The sequence below is a fragment of the Thalassophryne amazonica genome, chromosome 22, assembly GCF_902500255.1.
Source record: "Thalassophryne amazonica chromosome 22, fThaAma1.1, whole genome shotgun sequence".
NCBI classification, from domain to species: domain Eukaryota; kingdom Metazoa; phylum Chordata; class Actinopteri; order Batrachoidiformes; family Batrachoididae; genus Thalassophryne; species Thalassophryne amazonica.
This window is the reverse complement of record NC_047124.1, coordinates 25,966,550-25,985,176: the sequence shown is the minus strand read 5'-3', so window position 1 is coordinate 25,985,176 and position 18,627 is coordinate 25,966,550.

The window sequence follows — 18,627 nt, the reverse complement described above, 5'->3', positions numbered from 1 at the left end:
GCTCCAGATCCGGATTCTGGATCAAGTTTTACTTTATATAGGCTTTGAAGGTTAACTATTAGCAGGATTACGTCAAACCTACCGCATGGATTTTGATTAAATTTTCACCACAGATACATATTAGGTCATGGAAGAACCCATTAAATTTTAGAGGGGATCCAGATCTGGATTCTGGATCAAGTTTACTTTATACAGGCTTTGGAGGTAAACTATTAGCAGGATTACGTCAAAACTACTGCACAGATTTTGATGAAATTATCACTACAGATACATATTAGGCCATGGAAGAACCCATAAAATTTTGGATGTGATTTGGATCTGGATTCTGGATCAAGTTTTATTTTATATAGGCTTTGAAGGATTATTAGCAGGATTACATCAAACCAACTGCATGGATTTTGACAATGACATTTCCACCCACAGATACCATATTAGGTCATGCAAGAACCCCTTTAAATTGTAGAGGGGAGCCAGATCCGGATTCTGGATCAAGTGTTACTTTATATAGGCTTTGAAGGTTAACTATAGCAGGATTACGTCCAAACTACGGCACGGATTTGAATAGATTTTCACCACAGATACATATGAGGTACATGGAAGAACCTATTAAATTTTATAGGGGCTCCAGATCCGGATTCTGGATCAATACTTTATAATAGGCCTTTGAAGGTTAACTATTAGCATGATTACGTCAAAACTACCGCATGGATTTCATGACATTTTCACCACAGATACATATTAGGTCATGGAAGAACCTATTAAATTTTAGAGGTGATCCGAATCCGGATTCTGGATCAAGTTTTACTTTATATAGGCTTTGAAGGTTAACCATTAGCAGGATTATGTCAAAACTACTGCACAGATTTTGATGAAATTTTCACCACAGATACATATTAGGTCATGAAAGAACCCATTAAATTTTAAAGTGGCTCCAGATCCGGATTCTGGATCAAGTTTTACTTTATATAGGCTTTGAAGGTTAACTATTAGCAGGATTATGTAAAAACTACTGCACGGATTTTGATGAAATTTTCACCACAGATACATATTAGGTCATGGAAGAACCCACTAAATTTTAGAGGGGATCCAGATCCGGATTCTGGATCAAGTTTTACTTTATATAGGCTTTGAAGGTTAACTATTAGCAGGATTACGTCAAAACTACCACATGGATTTTCATGAAACTTTCACCACAGATACATATTAGGTCATGGAAGAACCCATTAAATTGTAGAGGGGATCCAGATCTGGATTCTGCATCAAGTTTTACTTTATATACAGTAGGCTTTGAAGGTTAACTATTAGCACAATTACGTCAAAACTACTGTACGGATTTTGATGAAATTTTCACCACAGATACATATTAGGTCATGGAAGAACCCATTAAATTTTAGAGGGGCTCCAAATCTGGTTTCTGGATCAAGTTTTACTTTATATAGGCTTTGAAGGTTAACTATTAGCAGGATTATGTAAAAACTACTGCACGGATTTTGATGAAATTTTCACCACAGATACATATTAGGTCATGGAAGAACCCACTAAATTTTAGAGGGGATCCAGATCCGGATTCTGGATTAAGTTTACTTTATACAGGCTTTGGAGGTAAACTATTAGCAGGATTACGTCAAAACTACTGCACAGATTTTGATGAAATTATCACGACAGATACATATTAGGCCATGGAAGAACCCATTAAAGTTTAGAGGTGATCCGAATCCGGATTCTGGATCAAGTTTTACTTTATATAGGCTTTGAAGGTTAACCATTAGCAGGATTATGTCAAAACTACTGCACAGATTTTGATGAAATTTTCACCACAGATACATATTAGGTCATGAAAGAACCCATTCAATTTTAAAGTGGCTCCAGATCCGGATTCTGGATCAAGTTTTACTTTATATAGGCTTTGAAGGTTAACTATTAGCAGGATTACGTCAAAACTACCACATGGATTTTCATGAAATTTTCACCACAGATACATATTAGGTCATGGAAGAACCCATTAAATTGTAGAGGGGATCCAGATCTGGATTCTGGATCAAGTTTTACTTTATATACAGTAGGCTTTGAAGGTTAACTTTTAGCACGATTACGTCAAAACTACTGTACGGATTTTGATGAAATTTTCACCACAGATACATATTAGGTCATGGAAGAACCCATTAAATTTTAGAGGGGCTCCAAATCTGGTTTCTGGATCAAGTTTTACTTTATATAGGCTTTGAAGGGTAACTTTTAGCAGGATTACATCAAAGCTACTGCACGGATTTTGATGAAATTTTCACCACAGATACATATTAGGTCATGGAAGAACCCATTAAATTTTAGAGGGGATCCAGATCCGGATTCTGGATCAAGTTTACTTTATACAGGCTTTGGAGGTAAACTATTAGCAGGATTACGTCAAAACTACTGCACAGATTTTGATGAAATTATCACGACAGATACATATTAGGCCATGGAAGACTCCATTAAATTTTAGAGGGGCTGCATATCTGGATTCTGGATCAAGTTTTACTTTATACAGGCTTTGAAGGTTAACTTTTAGCACGATTACGTCAAAACTACTGTACGGATTTTGATGAAATTTTCACCACAGATACATATTAGGTCATGGAAGAACCCATTAAATTTTAGAGGGGCTCCAAATCTGGTTTCTGGATCAAGTTTTACTTTATATAGGCTTTGAAGGGTAACTTTTAGCAGGATTACATCAAAGCTACTGCACGGATTTTGATGAAACTTTCACCACAGATACATATTAGGTCATGGAAGAACCCATTAAATTGTAGAGGGGATCCAGATCTGGATTCTGGATCAAGTTTTACTTTATATACAGTAGGTTTTGAAGGTTAACTTTTAGCACGATTACGTCAAAACTACTGTACGGATTTTGATGACATTTTCACCACAGATACATATTAGATCATGGAAGAACCCATTAAATTTTAGAGGGGCTCCAAATCTGGTTTCTGGATCAAGTTTTACTTTATATAGGCTTTGAAGGGTAACTTTTAGCAGGATTACATCAAAGCTACTGCACGGATTTTGATGAAATTTTCACCACAGATACATATTAGGTCATGGAAGAACCCATTAAATTTTAGAGGGGATCCAGATCCGGATTCTGGATCAAGTTTTACTTTATATAGGCTTTGAAGGTTAACTATTAGCAGGATTACGTCAAAACTACCACATGGATTTTCATGAAACTTTCACCACAGATACATATTAGGTCATGGAAGAACCCATTAAATTGTAGAGGGGATCCAGATCTGGATTCTGGATCAAGTTTTACTTTATATACAGTAGGCTTTGAAGGTTAACTTTTAGCACGATTACGTCAAAACTACTGTACGGATTTTGATGAAATTTTCACCACAGATACATATTAGGTCATGGAAGAACCCATTAAATTTTAGAGGGGCTCCAAATCTGGTTTCTGGATCAAGTTTTACTTTATATAGGCTTTGAAGGGTAACTTTTAGCAGGATTACATCAAAGCTACTGCACGGATTTTGATGAAATTTTCACCACAGATACATATTAGGTCATGGAAGAACCCATTAAATTGTAGAGGGGATCCAGATCTGGATTCTGGATCAAGTTTTACTTTATATACAGTAGGCTTTGAAGGTTAACTTTTAGCACGATTACGTCAAAACTACTGTACGGATTTTGATGAAATTTTCACCACAGATACATATTAGGTCATGGAAGAACCCATTAAATTTTAGAGGGGCTCCAAATCTGGTTTCTGGATCAAGTTTTACTTTATATAGGCTTTGAAGGGTAACTTTTAGCAGGATTACATCAAAGCTACTGCACGGATTTTGATGAAATTTTCACCACAGATACATATTAGGTCATGGAAGAACCCATTAAATTGTAGAGGGGATCCAGATCTGGATTCTGGATCAAGTTTTACTTTATATACAGTAGGCTTTGAAGGTTAACTTTTAGCACGATTACGTCAAAACTACTGTACGGATTTTGATGAAATTTTCACCACAGATACATATTAGGTCATGGAAGAACCCATTAAATTTTAGAGGGGCTCCAAATCTGGTTTCTGGATCAAGTTTTACTTTATATAGGCTTTGAAGGGTAACTTTTAGCAGGATTACATCAAAGCTACTGCACGGATTTTGATGAAATTTTCACCACAGATACATATTAGGTCATGGAAGAACCCATTAAATTTTAGAGGGGATCCAGATCCGGATTCTGGATCAAGTTCTACTTTATATAGGCTTTGAAGGTTAACTATTAGCAGGATTACGTCAAAACTACCACATGGATTTTCATGAAACTTTCACCACAGATACATATTAGGTCATGGAAGAACCCATTAAATTGTAGAGGGGATCCAGATCTGGATTCTGGATCAAGTTTTACTTTATATACAGTAGGCTTTGAAGGTTAACTTTTAGCACGATTACGTCAAAACTACTGTACGGATTTTGATGAAATTTTCACCACAGATACATATTAGGTCATGGAAGAACCCATTAAATTTTAGAGGGGCTCCAAATCTGGTTTCTGGATCAAGTTTTACTTTATATAGGCTTTGAAGGGTAACTTTTAGCAGGATTACATCAAAGCTACTGCACGGATTTTGATGAAATTTTCACCACAGATACATATTAGGTCATGGAAGAACCCATTAAATTTTACAGGGGATCCAGATCCGGATTCTGGATCAAGTTTACTTTATACAGGCTTTGGAGGTAAACTATTAGCAGGATTACGTCAAAACTACTGCACAGATTTTGATGAAATTATCACGACAGATACATATTAGGCCATGGAAGACTCCATTAAAGTTTGGATGTGATCTGGATCTGGATTCTGTATCAAGTTTTACTTTATATAGGCTTTGAAGGATTATTAGCAGGATTACATCAAAACTACTGCACGGACTTTGATGAAATTTTCACCCCAGATACATATTAGGTCATGGAAGAACCCATTAAATTTTAGAGGAGATCTGGATCCGGATTCTGGATCAAGTTTTACTTTATATAGGCTTTGAAGGTTAAGTTTTAGCAGGATTACGTCAAAACTACTGCACGGATTTTAATTAAATTTTCACCACAGATACATATTTGACCATAGAAGAACCCATTAAATTTTAGAGGGGATCCAGGTCCGGATTCTGGATCAAGTTTTACTTTATATAGGCTTTGAAGGTTAACTATTAGCAGGATTACGTCAAAACTACAGCACGGATTTTGATGAAATTTTCACCACAGATACATATTAGGTCATGGAGGAACCCATTAAATTTTAGAGGGGATCCAGATCCGGATTCTGGATCAAGTTTTACTTTATATAGGCTTTGAAGGTTAACTATTAGCAGGATTACATCAAAACTACAGCATGGATTTTCATGAAAGTTTCACCACAGATACATATTAGGTCATGGAAGAACCCATTAAATTTTAGAGGAGATCCAGATCCGGATTCTGGATCAAGTTTTACTTTATATACAGTAGGCTTTGAAGGTTAACTATTAGCATGATTACGTCAAAACTACTGCACGGATTTTGATGACATTTTCACCACAGATACATATTAGGTCATGGAAGAACCCATTAAATTTTAGAGGGGCTCCAAATCTGGATTCTGGATCAAGTTTTACTTTATATAGGCTTTGAAGGGTAACTTTTAGCAGGATTACGTCAAAACTACTGCACAGATTTTGATTAAATTTTCACCACAGATACATATTAGGTCATGGAAGAACCCATTAAATTTTAGAGGGGATCCAGATCCGGATTCTGGATCAAGTTTTAGTTTATATAGGCTTTGAAGGGTAACTTTTAGCAGGATTACGTCAAAACTACTGCAAGGATTTTGACAACATTTTCAACACAGACACATATTAGGCCATGGAAGACTCCATTAAAGTTTGGATGTGATCTGGATCTGGATTCTGGATCAAGTTTTACTTTATATAGGCTTTGAAGGGTAACTATTAGCAGGATTACGTCTAAACTACCGCATGGATTTTCATGAAATTTTCACCACAGATACATATTAGGTCATGGAAGAACCCATTAAATTTTAGAGGGGATCCAGATCCGGATTCTGGATCAAGTTTTACTTTATATACAGTAGGCTTTGAAGGTTAACTATTAGCACGATTACATCAAAACTACTGCATGGATTTTCATGAAATTTTCACCACAGATACATATTAGGACATGGAAGAACCCATTAAATTTTAGAGGGGATCCAGATCCGGATTCTGGATCAAGTTTTACTTTATATAGGCTTTGAAGGTTAACCTTTAGCAGGATTATGTCAAAACTACTGCACAGAGTTTGATGACATTTTCACCACAGATACATATTAGGTCATGGAAGAACCCATTAAATTTTAGAGGGGATCCAGATCTGGATTCTGGATCAAGTTTTACTTTATATAGGCTTTGAAGGTTAACCTTTAGCAGGATTATGTCAAAACTACTGCACGGAGTTTGATGACATTTTCACCACAGATACATATTAGGTCATGGAAGAACCCATTAAATTTTAGAGGGGATCCAGATCCGGATTCTGGATCAAGTTTTACTTTATACAGGCTTTGGAGGTAAACTATTAGCAGGATTACGTCAAAACTACTGCACGGATTTTGATGAAATTATCACTACAGATACATATTAGGCCAGGGGTGGCCAAGTTCGGTCCTCGAGAGTGACCTTCCTGACACTCTTAGTTGTCTCTCTGCTCCAACACACCTGAATCCAATGAAAGACTTGTTAGCAGACTTTTAATGAGCCTTTCATTGGATTCAGGTGTGTTGGAGCAGGGAGACAACTATGAGTGTCAGGAAGGTGGCTCTCGAGGGACGAACTTGGCCACCCCTGTATTAGGCCATGGAAGAACCCATTAAATTTTAGAGGGGCTCCAGATCTGGATTCTGGATCAAGTTTTACTTTGTATAGGCTTTGAAGGGTAACTTTTAGCAGGATTACGTCAAAACTACTGCAAGGATTTTGACAGAATTTTCAACACAGACACATATTAGGCCATGGAAGACTCCATTAAATTTTGGATGTGATCTGGATCTGGATTCTGGATCAAGATTCACTTTATATATGCTTTGAAGGATTACGTCAAAACTACTTCACAGATTCTCACCACCTTTTCACCACAGATAGATATTGGGCCATGGAAGACTCCACTGAATGTTGGCGGTGATCTGGATCTGGATTGGCGGATGTCAGAAATCTCTGATTGCTATCGTTTACTGTTCAAATTTGACCTTTTTAATGTTCATGTTTACGATGGAAAAAGTTGCTTACTACTAGTATAAAAATAATTTTTTTAATATTGGTGACAATATTATGTTGTCATTCTATGAATGACAAGGTGATTGCCCAATTGTGATGAATCAGCCTCCCCCCCCCCCCCCCCCAAAAAAAACATTTCTGGATCCACCCCTTCATCGCCTTGAAATGGGAACATTCTGCTGTGGAAATAAACTATTTACTGTGACTCAAAATGGAAAGTCTAAAACCTGTATGTGCATGAACAAAAATTTTGCTGAGAATCAGAAATCTGATCAATACACTTGACTGATGCTACTTAAAATATACTCAACTGTAAATGCTGATGAAATGTAAAACACTGTGTAAGTCTTAAGAACCCCACTTTTTCATTATCCGTGTCAGTGAAATTTTAGACTCTGAAGACAACTGGTTGTAAAATTTACATTAACAATAATCCTTAGTTTGTCCAATTCCATGTGGGCTCTGAAAATACATGGACAGTGTATGAAAACAATAAAATTAGCTCACAAATAAAATAATTAAAACAGGCTATGCAGTTATATTGTTTAAAATTCAATATTGTGTAAAAGTCTTGTGTTATACCCTGGAGACGAAACAATATCCATATTTTTGTTGAAAACTCCCTTGATGAACCAATATTTTTCTCTCTTTTAGGCATCAGGAAAACACTTTCTTGTGGTGGTTAAGGCGTCCGTCCTCCTGTGTGGGCTGTTGGGAGCAGATTTGGCCTTGACGTCATCTTCCATTGTCTTGAGTTTTTAGTGATGTCCACCCAGGTGGTATGTGTCCTCTTCTTACTCCATTGGGTAAAACACTAGGTGGCCTGTTCTGGGTTTGTACTTGGACTGTTGCTATGAGCTTTAGTTGGTGAACCCACATTGGGAATTCCTGAAATCTTACCCCTACTGTGGGACCGTTTGTTTTTTCATAATGTTGTCACGCCTTCATGCCACCTACCAAGGAAGAACAACTGTCCTTATCACAGGGCACCAATAACGAGAGAAAAATTGAGTGTGGACACTTTGATTCACAGTGTCTTGGGTCCCATGAAGAGTTTGGCAAAAGGACTGGCAAGTGACAAAATAGCACAAGGTCAAAATTATACATACAGGCTCAAATATACATTGACTTAAATCTTTGAATAAGTGGTACCAAAGGTTCTACAATGTCTTTTAATGTGGCAAGACCAAGGTCTATTACAGGGAGGAAAATAAATATTTGAACACCCTGTGATTTTGCAAGTTCTCCCACTTAGAAATCATGGAGAGGTCTGAAATTTTCATCTTAGGTGCATGTCCACTGTGAGAGACATAATCTAAAAAAAAAAAAAAAAAAAATCTAGAAATCACAATGTATGATTTTGTTTAATAATTTATTTGTATGTTACTGCTGCAAATACGTATTTGAACACCTACCAACCAGCAAGAATTCTGGCTCTCACAGACCTGTTAATTTTCTTTAAGAAGCCCTCTTATTCTGCACTCTTTACCTGTATTAATTGCACCTGTTTGAACTTGTTACCTGTATAAAAGACACCTGTTCACAAACTCAATCAATCACACTCCAACCTGTCCACCATAGCAAGACCAAAGAGCTGTCTAAGGACACCAGGGACAAAACTGTAGACCTGCACAAGGCTGGGATGGACTACAGGACAACAGGCAAGCAGCTTGGTAGAAGACAACAACTGTTATGATTATTTATTAGAAAGTGGAAGAAACACAAGATGACTGTCAATCTCCCTCGGTCTGGGATTCCATGCAAGATCTCACTTTGTGGGGTAAGGATGATTCTGAGAAAGCTCAGAACTACACAGGAGGACCTGGTCAATGACCTGAAGAGAACTGGGACCACAGTCACAAAGATTACATTAGTAACACATGATGCCGTCATGGTTTAAAATCCTGCAGGGCACCAAGGTCCCCCTGCTCAAGCCAGCACATGTCCATGCCCGTTTGAAGTTCACCAGTGACCATCTGGATGATCCAGAGGAGGCATGGGAGAAGGTCATGTGGTCAGATTAGACCAGAATAGAGCTTTTGGGAATCAACTCCACTTACCATGTTTAGAGGATGAGAACAACCCCAAGAAAACCATCCCAACCGTGAAGCATGGGGGTGGAAACATCACTCTGGGGGTGCTCTTCTGCAAAGGGGACAGGATGACTGCACCATATTGAAGGGAGGATGGATGGGGTCATGTATTGCAAGATTTTGGCAAACAACCTCCTTCCCTCAGTAAGAGCATTGAAGATGGGTCATGGCTGGGTCTTCCAGCATGACAATGACCCCAAACACACAGCCAGGGCAAGTAAGAAGGGGCTCCGTAAGAAGCATTTCAAGGTCCTGGAGTGGCCTGGCCAGTCTCCAGACCTGAACTCAATAGAAAACTTTTGGAGGGAGCTGAAACTCCAAACCTGAAAGATCTAGAGAAGATCTGTATGGAGGAGTGGACCAAAATCCCTGCTACAGTGTGTGCAAACCTGTGAAAAACTCCAAGAAACATTTGACTTCTGTAATTGCAAACAAAGGCTACTGTACCAAACATTAACAATGATTTTCACAGGTGTTCAAATACTTATTTGCAGCACTAACATACAAATAAATTATTTAAAAAATCATACATTGTGATTTCCGGATTTTTTTTTTAGATTATGTCTCTCACAGTGGACGTGCACCTAAGATGAAACTTTCAGACCCCTCCGTGATTTATAAGTGGGAGAACTTGCAAAATCGCAGGGTGTTCAAATACTTATTTTCCTCACTGTAACTCCTTGTTTGTGATCATGATTGACTACAACTGGTGGCTTTTCTTTGCCAACATAAAAGGGAACTCAGTGAAGATCTAAGAATGATAATTGTAGATTTACACAAGTTGGGAAGGTCTCTTGAGGCCATTTCTGAAAAACTGCAGATTCCAAGATCATCCATTCAAACAACTGTACCTAGGTACAGTAGTGTTCAGAAAATAGTAGTGATATGTGACTAAAAAGATTAATCCAGGTTTTGAGTATATTTCTTATTGTTACATGGGAAACAAGGTACCAGTAGATTCAGTAGATTCTTACAAATCCAACAATACCAAGCATTGATGATATTCACACTCTTAAGGCTATGAAATTGGGCTATTAGTAAAAAAAAGTAGAAAAGGGGGTGTTCACAATAATAGTAGCATCTGCTGTTGATGCTACAAACTCAAAACTATTATGTTCAAACTGCTTTTTTTTTTTTTAGCAATCCTGTGAATCACTAAACTAGTATTTAGTTGTATAACCACAGTTTTTCATGATTTCTTCACATCTGCGAGGCATTAATTTTGTTGGTTTGGAACCAAGATTTTGCTTGTTTACTAGTGTGCTTGGGGTCATTGTCTTGTTGAAACACCCATTTCAAGGGCATGTCCTCTTCAGCAGAAAGCAACATGACCTCTTCAAGTATTTTGACATGTCCAAACTGATCCATGATACCTGGTATGCGATATATAGGCCCAACACCATAGTAGGAGAAACATGCCCATATCATGATGCTTGCACCACCATGCTTCACTGTCTTCACTGTGAACTGTGGCTTGAATTCAGAGTTTGGGGGTCGTCTCACAAACTGTCTGCAGCCCTTGGACCCAAAAAGAACAATTTTACTCTCATCAGTCCACAAAATATTCCTCCATTTCTCTTTAGGCCAGTTGATGTGTTCTTTGGCAAATTGTAACCTCTTCTGCACGTCTTTTATTTAACAGAGGGACTTTGCGGGGGATTCTTGCAAATAAATTAGCTTCACACAGGCACCTTCTAACTGTCACAGCACTTACAGGTAACTCTAGACTGTCTTTGATCATCCTGGAGCTGATCAGTGGGTGAGCCTTTGCCATTCTGGTTATTCTGAAAAGCTAATTCATGCATTTATTTCTTCTAGGCTGGACTATTGTAATTCATTATTATCAGGTTGTCCTAAAAGTTCCCTGAAAAGCCTTCAGTTAATTCAAAATGCTGCAGCTAGAGTACTGACAGGGACTAGAAGGAGAGAGCATATTTCACCCATATTGGCCTCTCTTCATTGGCTCCCTGTTAATTCCAGAATAGAATTTAAAATTCTTCTTCTTACTTATAAGGTTTTGAATAATCAGGTCCCATCTTATCTTAGGGACCTCTTAGTACCATATCACCCCAATAGAGCGCTTCGCTCTCAGACTGCAGGCTTACTTGTAGTTCCTAGGGTTTGTAAGAGTAGAATGGGAGGCAGAGCCTTCAGCTTTCAGGCTCCTCTCCTGTGGAACCAGCTCCCAATTCTGATTAGGGAGAGAGACACCATCTCTACTTTTAAGATTAAGCTTAAAACTTTCCTTTTTGAAAAAGCTTATAGTTAGGGCTGGATCAGGTGACCCTGAACCATCCCTTAGTTATGCTGCTATAGACCTAGACTGCTGGGGGGTTCCCATGATGCACTGAGTGTTTCTTTCTCTTTTTGCTCTGTATGCACCTCTCTGCTTTTAATCATTGGTGATTGATCTCTGCTCCCCTCCACAGCATGTCTTTTTCCTGATTCTCTCCCCTCAGCCCCAACCAGTCCCAGCAGAAGACTGCTCCTCCCTGAGCCTGGTTCTGCTGGAGGTTCCTTCTTGTTAAAAGGGAGTTTTTCCTTCCCACTGTCGCCAAGTGCTTGCTCATAGGGGGTCGTTTGACCGTTGGGGTTTTTCTGTAATTATTGCATGGCTTTTGCCTTACAATATAAAGTGCCTTGGGGCAACTGTTTGTTGTGATTTGGCGCTATATAAATAAAATTGATTTGATTTGATTCTTCTATCCATTTTGATGGTTGTTTTCCATTTTCTTCCACACGTTTTTTTTTGGAGATCATTGTAGATGAACAGCCTATCATTTTTTGCACCCGTTTCCCCTCTCCAATCAACTTTTTAATCAAACTACGCTGTTCTTCTGAACAATGTCTTTAACGTCCCGTTTTCCTCAGGCTTTCAAAGAGAAAAGCATGTTCAACAGGTGACACCTGATTCACATCTGTTTGTTCCACAAAATTGACGAACTCACTGACTGAATGCCACACTGCTATTATTGTGAACACCCTGTTATGTGCCGACGCGGATGAAGGAGCGGACCTGCGTCTGACTGAACCCAGCGCTAAATAACCAGAAAGCGGTTCCAAAAACAAAACATTTATTTCCCTTTCTGTGTAATAATTGTGTACAACATAATATATGGTTTGTCTGGCAGAGTGAAGGACGGCGCGCTCTCCAGTGCCCAAAGGGATCGAAGCCCGGCGCTTCTGGACTCAAATTCACCGCCAAACACCCCCCAGGTGGACACGACAAACTGACTCTGCGAAGGATAGAAGAGGTAAGTCAACAGCTACAACTAATATCCTTCAAAAGGCACACACTATCAGCAACACATTCAGGTCTGACTTTAAGCTTTATGTAAATGAACAGCTTCTCACAACAGGTGGAGGATCATCAGTCCGCACGCCACGGCCGTGAGAAGCAAACTGCACAATTCTCATCAATGTTCAAATATACTGCGTAACAAAATACCAAATTACTATTAACACTTATTCAGACAATCAATCACCTCTGATGTGTGCTGACAGCATGTGTCCCTCACCCGTCCTCCTTCACAGGCATGTGTCAAACCCAGGCGCGGTCCTCAGCGTCTCACAAACGAACGTCACAAGGTCGAGTTCCCGGCAATTCTGCTTGAACCACTCATGGCTTAAATGCAGAACGCCATCTAATTATCTGCTTCAGCTGAAAGTCCTTAAGTCTGCACGTGAGCATCGTCCACAGGTGCTGCGAGTCATTAGGCCTGCACATGGACATCCTCCACAAGTGCAGCCAATAATGTTGATGAGGGTGAAGGATTCTTCTGCCAGCACCGTCTCCACAGACAAAAACCAGTTTGCATACCACTTGGAGAGCAAAGAAAAGAAAACAACACAAAAACATCCAGCCAAACCCCCAACACACAACACCCCCCCCTTTCTACTTTTTTACTAAAAGCCCAATTTCATAGCTTTAAGACTGTGCATATCATGAATGCTTGGTCTTCTTGGATTTGTGAGAATCTACTGAATCTACTGGTACCTTGTTTCCCATGTAACAATAAGAAATATACTCAAAACCTGGATTCATCTTTTTAGTCATATAGCATTACTATTATTCTGAAAACTACTGTACGAGTTATTCAGATGTGTCACCACTTTGGCCAAGGTCTGGAAGAAGAGCCAAACTGTCATCAGACAAAATTGGTTATGATGTTCAGAAACCACCTAGGAACCACCAAGGCTCAGGCCTGCCATGAACTGGAAACTGCCGGGTTTTACATCACAATGGACTGAGAGGAGGTAAACCAAGAAAGAAGCCCTTATTCAAAAACTGACACCTCCAAGCTTTACTCAAAGTTCCAAATTCCCATATGGACAAGCTGAATGCCTTCTGGAGAAAAATGTTTCATGATTGGATGAGACAAAGATTGGCCTATCTGGCCAAAATGGCAAGAGGTATGTTTGGAGGAGTAAAAGATGAAGCTTTCAAACCAACACTGTACCAACTGTCAAGCTTGGTGGTGGTGGCATCATACTCTGGAGCTGGTGCATTGCACAAAGTGGATAGAACAATGAAGAAGGAGGACTACCTCCAAATTCTTCAGCGTCACCTCAAATCAACAGCTACACAGTTGAAACTTGGCCACAACTGGGTGATCCAACAGGACAATGATCCAAAACATACATCAAAACTGGTTGTGGGGTGGTCAAAGCAGGCTAACAGTAAGCTTCTGGAATTCATTCCCAAAGCACCACCCTCAACCCTATTGAAAATTTGTAGACGACGCTTAAAGGCCGGGTCCGTGAGAGGAAACCAACCAATTTAAATGATGTCTGCCAATTGTATGTACAACCCCAATTCCAATGAAGTTGGGACGTTGTGTGAAATGTAAATAACAACAGAATACAATGATTTGCAAATCCTCTTCAACCTATATTCAACTGAATACACCACAAAGACAAGATATTTAATGTTCAAACTGATAAACTTTATTGTTTTTGTGCAAATATTTGGTCATTTTGAAATGGATGCCTGCAACACATTTCAAAAGAGCTGGGACGGGGCAACAAAAGACTGGGAAAGTTGATGAATGCTTAAAGAACACCTGTTTGGAACATTCCACAGGTGAACAGGTTAATTGGTAACAGGTGAGTGTCATGATTGGGTATAAAAGGACCTTCCCCAAAAGGGTCAACCGTTCACAAACAAAGATGGGGCGAGGATCACCACATCACTGCGTGAAAAAATAGTCCAACAGTTTAAGAACAATGTTTCTCAACGTTCAATTGCAAGGAATTTAGGGATTCCATCATCTACAGTCCATAATATAATCAGAAGAGTCAAAGAATCTGGAGAACTTTCTACACGTAAGCGACAAGGCCGAAAACCAACATTGAATGTCCGTGACCTTCAATCCCTCAGGCCGCACTGCATCTTACCACGTGGCCTCAGGAACACTTCAGAAAACTATTGTCAGTTAACACAGTTCGTCATTACATCTATGTATATATTTAAGCCTGTATGTATAATTTTGACCCTGTGCGGTTTAAATTCAAAGTTGTGCACCCAATTTTTGTTTTGCAAGCCATTAATGATGTGTGCTGTGTAATCATTCCACCCTGACTTAATGAATTAGTAATGGAGCAAGGAGACGTGGAAACCATGACCTCCAACAGCAAGGCTGGTATCCCCTGTGGTGGAGCACTGGTCTCATGAGCAAATTGGTGCAAAGCATGCAAATCCTGGAATTCATTATCGCTGTAACTGGGTATGTTGAGTTTTAGATCTTTAAAAGTACCATTTTTGCCAACAGTGTAGTAACTACTGCACCTATCTTCATAAATCGGAGTGTATTTAATATAACTGATCATCCACAAAATGCAACAAGACTGCCAGAAATTGCACAGTTCCGTGTTGGAGAAAGCAATGCAAACATGGACCATTTGTAGGCTTTTCTGCACGTGTCAGCTATACGAGTGCTCACTCCTATGTACCTTCACGTGCACCTTCATGTTCCCGATCTCGATTTTAAAATTTCCTTCGGGATGAATAAAGTATTTATCTAAAAGAAGGTCTTGTCGCACAAAGAACAAAGGTAGGGTTTCTCTTGTGAATCTTCAAGCTTTACATATTGAACATTTTTTTGTTGTTTTTGTGCAGGAGCACTGATACTGTCATTCACGATTGTGGCAATAGGTCTCTTGAACTAGCTGGTGGTGGAGTACCTCTCTCCATAATGCCCACACGAGAGGACTCCACGGCATGGAAGTGCTCATTCTGCTAGATTCAAGGCCGTGGGGAAGTCTTTAGTGCAAGGAAACAGCATCGTTCCACGTCTTCTGAAGGAGCTGGACTGTACAAAATCCTTGGAGCAGACGTTGCCCTAAATGGGCTTTTGGAAAATGCTTGTTGCAATGGTCACGTGTACAGACGTTAATCACGGCGAATGTTCAAGCGGCTAACGAGAAATGTCTGCACTCTGAAATGTCTGAGGCAGGGGGCTCTCAGACACAATTTCAACATCTTTGTTTTTTATTCTTTTACATATTAAACACATTTTAAATGTGTTTTTAAGGAACTATGCATTTACACATTTTACAGCCTTTATAAACATTTTAAACATATTTTTCAAAGAACTTTCTATTCTTTCACACATTTTATACCCTTTTCAAACAATTTAAAAATTTAAACTTTTAAAAACTTTCTATTCTTCTATTTTTACCGTCATATTTTAAACATCGTTTTGTTAACACTTAAACATCTTTTTAAACATCTTTGACATAACTCATTTTAACACAAATAATGTTAATTAAACTTTTATATATATTTAGACTCTCATCCCGTCTCACCTGTTTAGTGTGAGCAATGAATCTGGGTATTTGACACCCACAGGTGGCTGATGCAGGGACGCACTGCGGAAATGAGCAAACGAAGATCATCCTCTACTTTATTCTTTTTTATGATTTTCAATTTTTTTAGATTACGCATTAAAAATGTATCCATTTTGCTCCTGGCATGTTAGCTAACAATGTTTTGTTTTTCCTTTTCCCCCCTTCTTCTTTTGTTGGTTAACAGTGTTTAGTTATTTTTGTTTGCTTCCCACCCCAAAGAACTCTGGTGCCCCCCCGGGGGCACGCCTCACAGTTTGAAAACCATTGGTCTGAGGCATTCTGGACATTTGTAAGGCTTCTTTCCTGGTGATCCAAACATTTAGACCTTTATTGGACACTTTTACCACAGACATTAAATGTACGTCTATCACATAGGGGTTGAATGATCACTTTCCTGTTCTTGACTGCATATTGGCGCAGACAGATGAAGCACATTTCTGGGAAGGATCCAGTGACCAGGTGCCCCTGTTGAGGACCTCAGCAACTGGAAAAGACCCAGGGTAGGCCCATGTATCATCTGGCTGTGGCAGACTATTTCAGAAGGTGGGGTGAGACCAGATGTCTGCCTAGATGGACGCCATCCACGGCAATTCCAGAGCAGGGCATGCAGTAATGCGTTGGAGCAGCACATGCTCCCAGATTCAAAAAGACCAAATGGTCACTTTGTTTTCTCTTTCCATAGTAACATTTTTGTTTGTACTTTTACTGCCATATCAGGCCATAATGTGTATTGTATTTAATGGGAAAAACATCAGATTTATTTGATGCCTTTCATAGAAAAGATTTGAACAGACAGCGCTCTTGCAAATTTTATGGACATAAATCAGTGAATTTTTCAACATCATCTTAAAATTCCAGCAGCTGTCCAATGGAGTTCCTTCATATTTTGTGCAACTGTGATGTGTATCACAACATAACCATTGGAAGACTTGTGGCCTCAACTGGCTGTTGTTCATGACCAGCTATGTATTACTTGCTCATAAATTAATTTACGCTTATAAATAAAAGGTACTGGAATTCCGTGTTTGGGTTTGAACCCTTGTAGTCAATGTAAAATAAAAACGTTTCCTTCCACTGAAACAAGACGTCAGGCTACAAATAAAAAATCAACCCAAAAACAGCAAAAAATAAAATTTGGTGTGGCCATATCAACTTAGCGGTACTATCATATAAACCAATCATTAGTCGTTGAGCTGGTAACATGTAGTGCTTGCACAACAAAAATGTATATGAGTGGGAGGTCTAGTCCATCCCAGCCAGCTTGTGTAGACTGTAAGACAAAAACAAAATTTAAGAAAAGGAAAAAAACAAACTTCAAAATCATTAATAAAGAAAATAACACCCCTTAGATTTTGCTGATGTGTGTTCAAAACCCTCAGAAGGATGGAGATTCCGATCTGTAGCTTGGGGAAAAACACCTTGAACGCTCCATCGGGCAGGAATCTTCACTCGGCAACCCGATATATCTGAGCTGATGTCAGTCATGCCAGCCGCGTTTGCAACTACTGAGACAATAATGTGACTAATGTTGAAAACGGGTCTTTGAAATAACTTTTAAAAAAGATATTACTGTGGAATACATCCCCAAATACGCCTTTGATGATTTCATTGAGGCCAAAAGATGACATTAGCCTAGCTCTACTGTGATAGGCTAAGTAGCTGCTCTATATTTGTCTCCGAGATAATCTCATGAACGCACTTTTTCCGGAAGTAGAGTTTCTTTGTTTGGTCTTTCTGAGCTTCCGAGGGTTCTGAACACAGCATTAACAGTCCAGACTTTTCTGTCATCAAGCAGGTGCCTGAACACTGCCACCTGCTGGATAATTCATGAATGTGCATCCGCATCAAATTACGTCCACTTGCGCATATGTCGCTTGTACACACGCACACTGAGAGAAAGAAAGAAACAAAATGGCCACAGGTGGATGGCAGAACCCAAATTGCAGTAAATCCTAAAACGGCCACCTGACTATAAACTTAAAACTGTTCCATATTCGATAGAACTGAAATGTAATAAACAGTGACAAATACCAAACTGAGTAGACGGCTTAAGCAAGAAAACAGATGGCAGTTCATTCATTGAGAGAATTTATTCTGCATAACATCAAAAAGTATCAGCACAAGCAAGCCTCAAGGCAAATATGGCAGCTAACAACAAAGGAAACTAGGCGATGGAGAAGGAAAACATTTACAGCATGATGTCACAGTGGGATCGGCGATCCAAAAAATGTTATGCAAAATCCGCCACTTACACTCTAAAACAAAAGAAGTTTACACATCAGGTTTACAGAACGAGACGCGGAACGCAACTCTACATTTTGCAGAAGAATGTGATCAAACTTAAGCGTTCCTAGTGCCACCGTGGTGTTTATTTACAGGAGATAT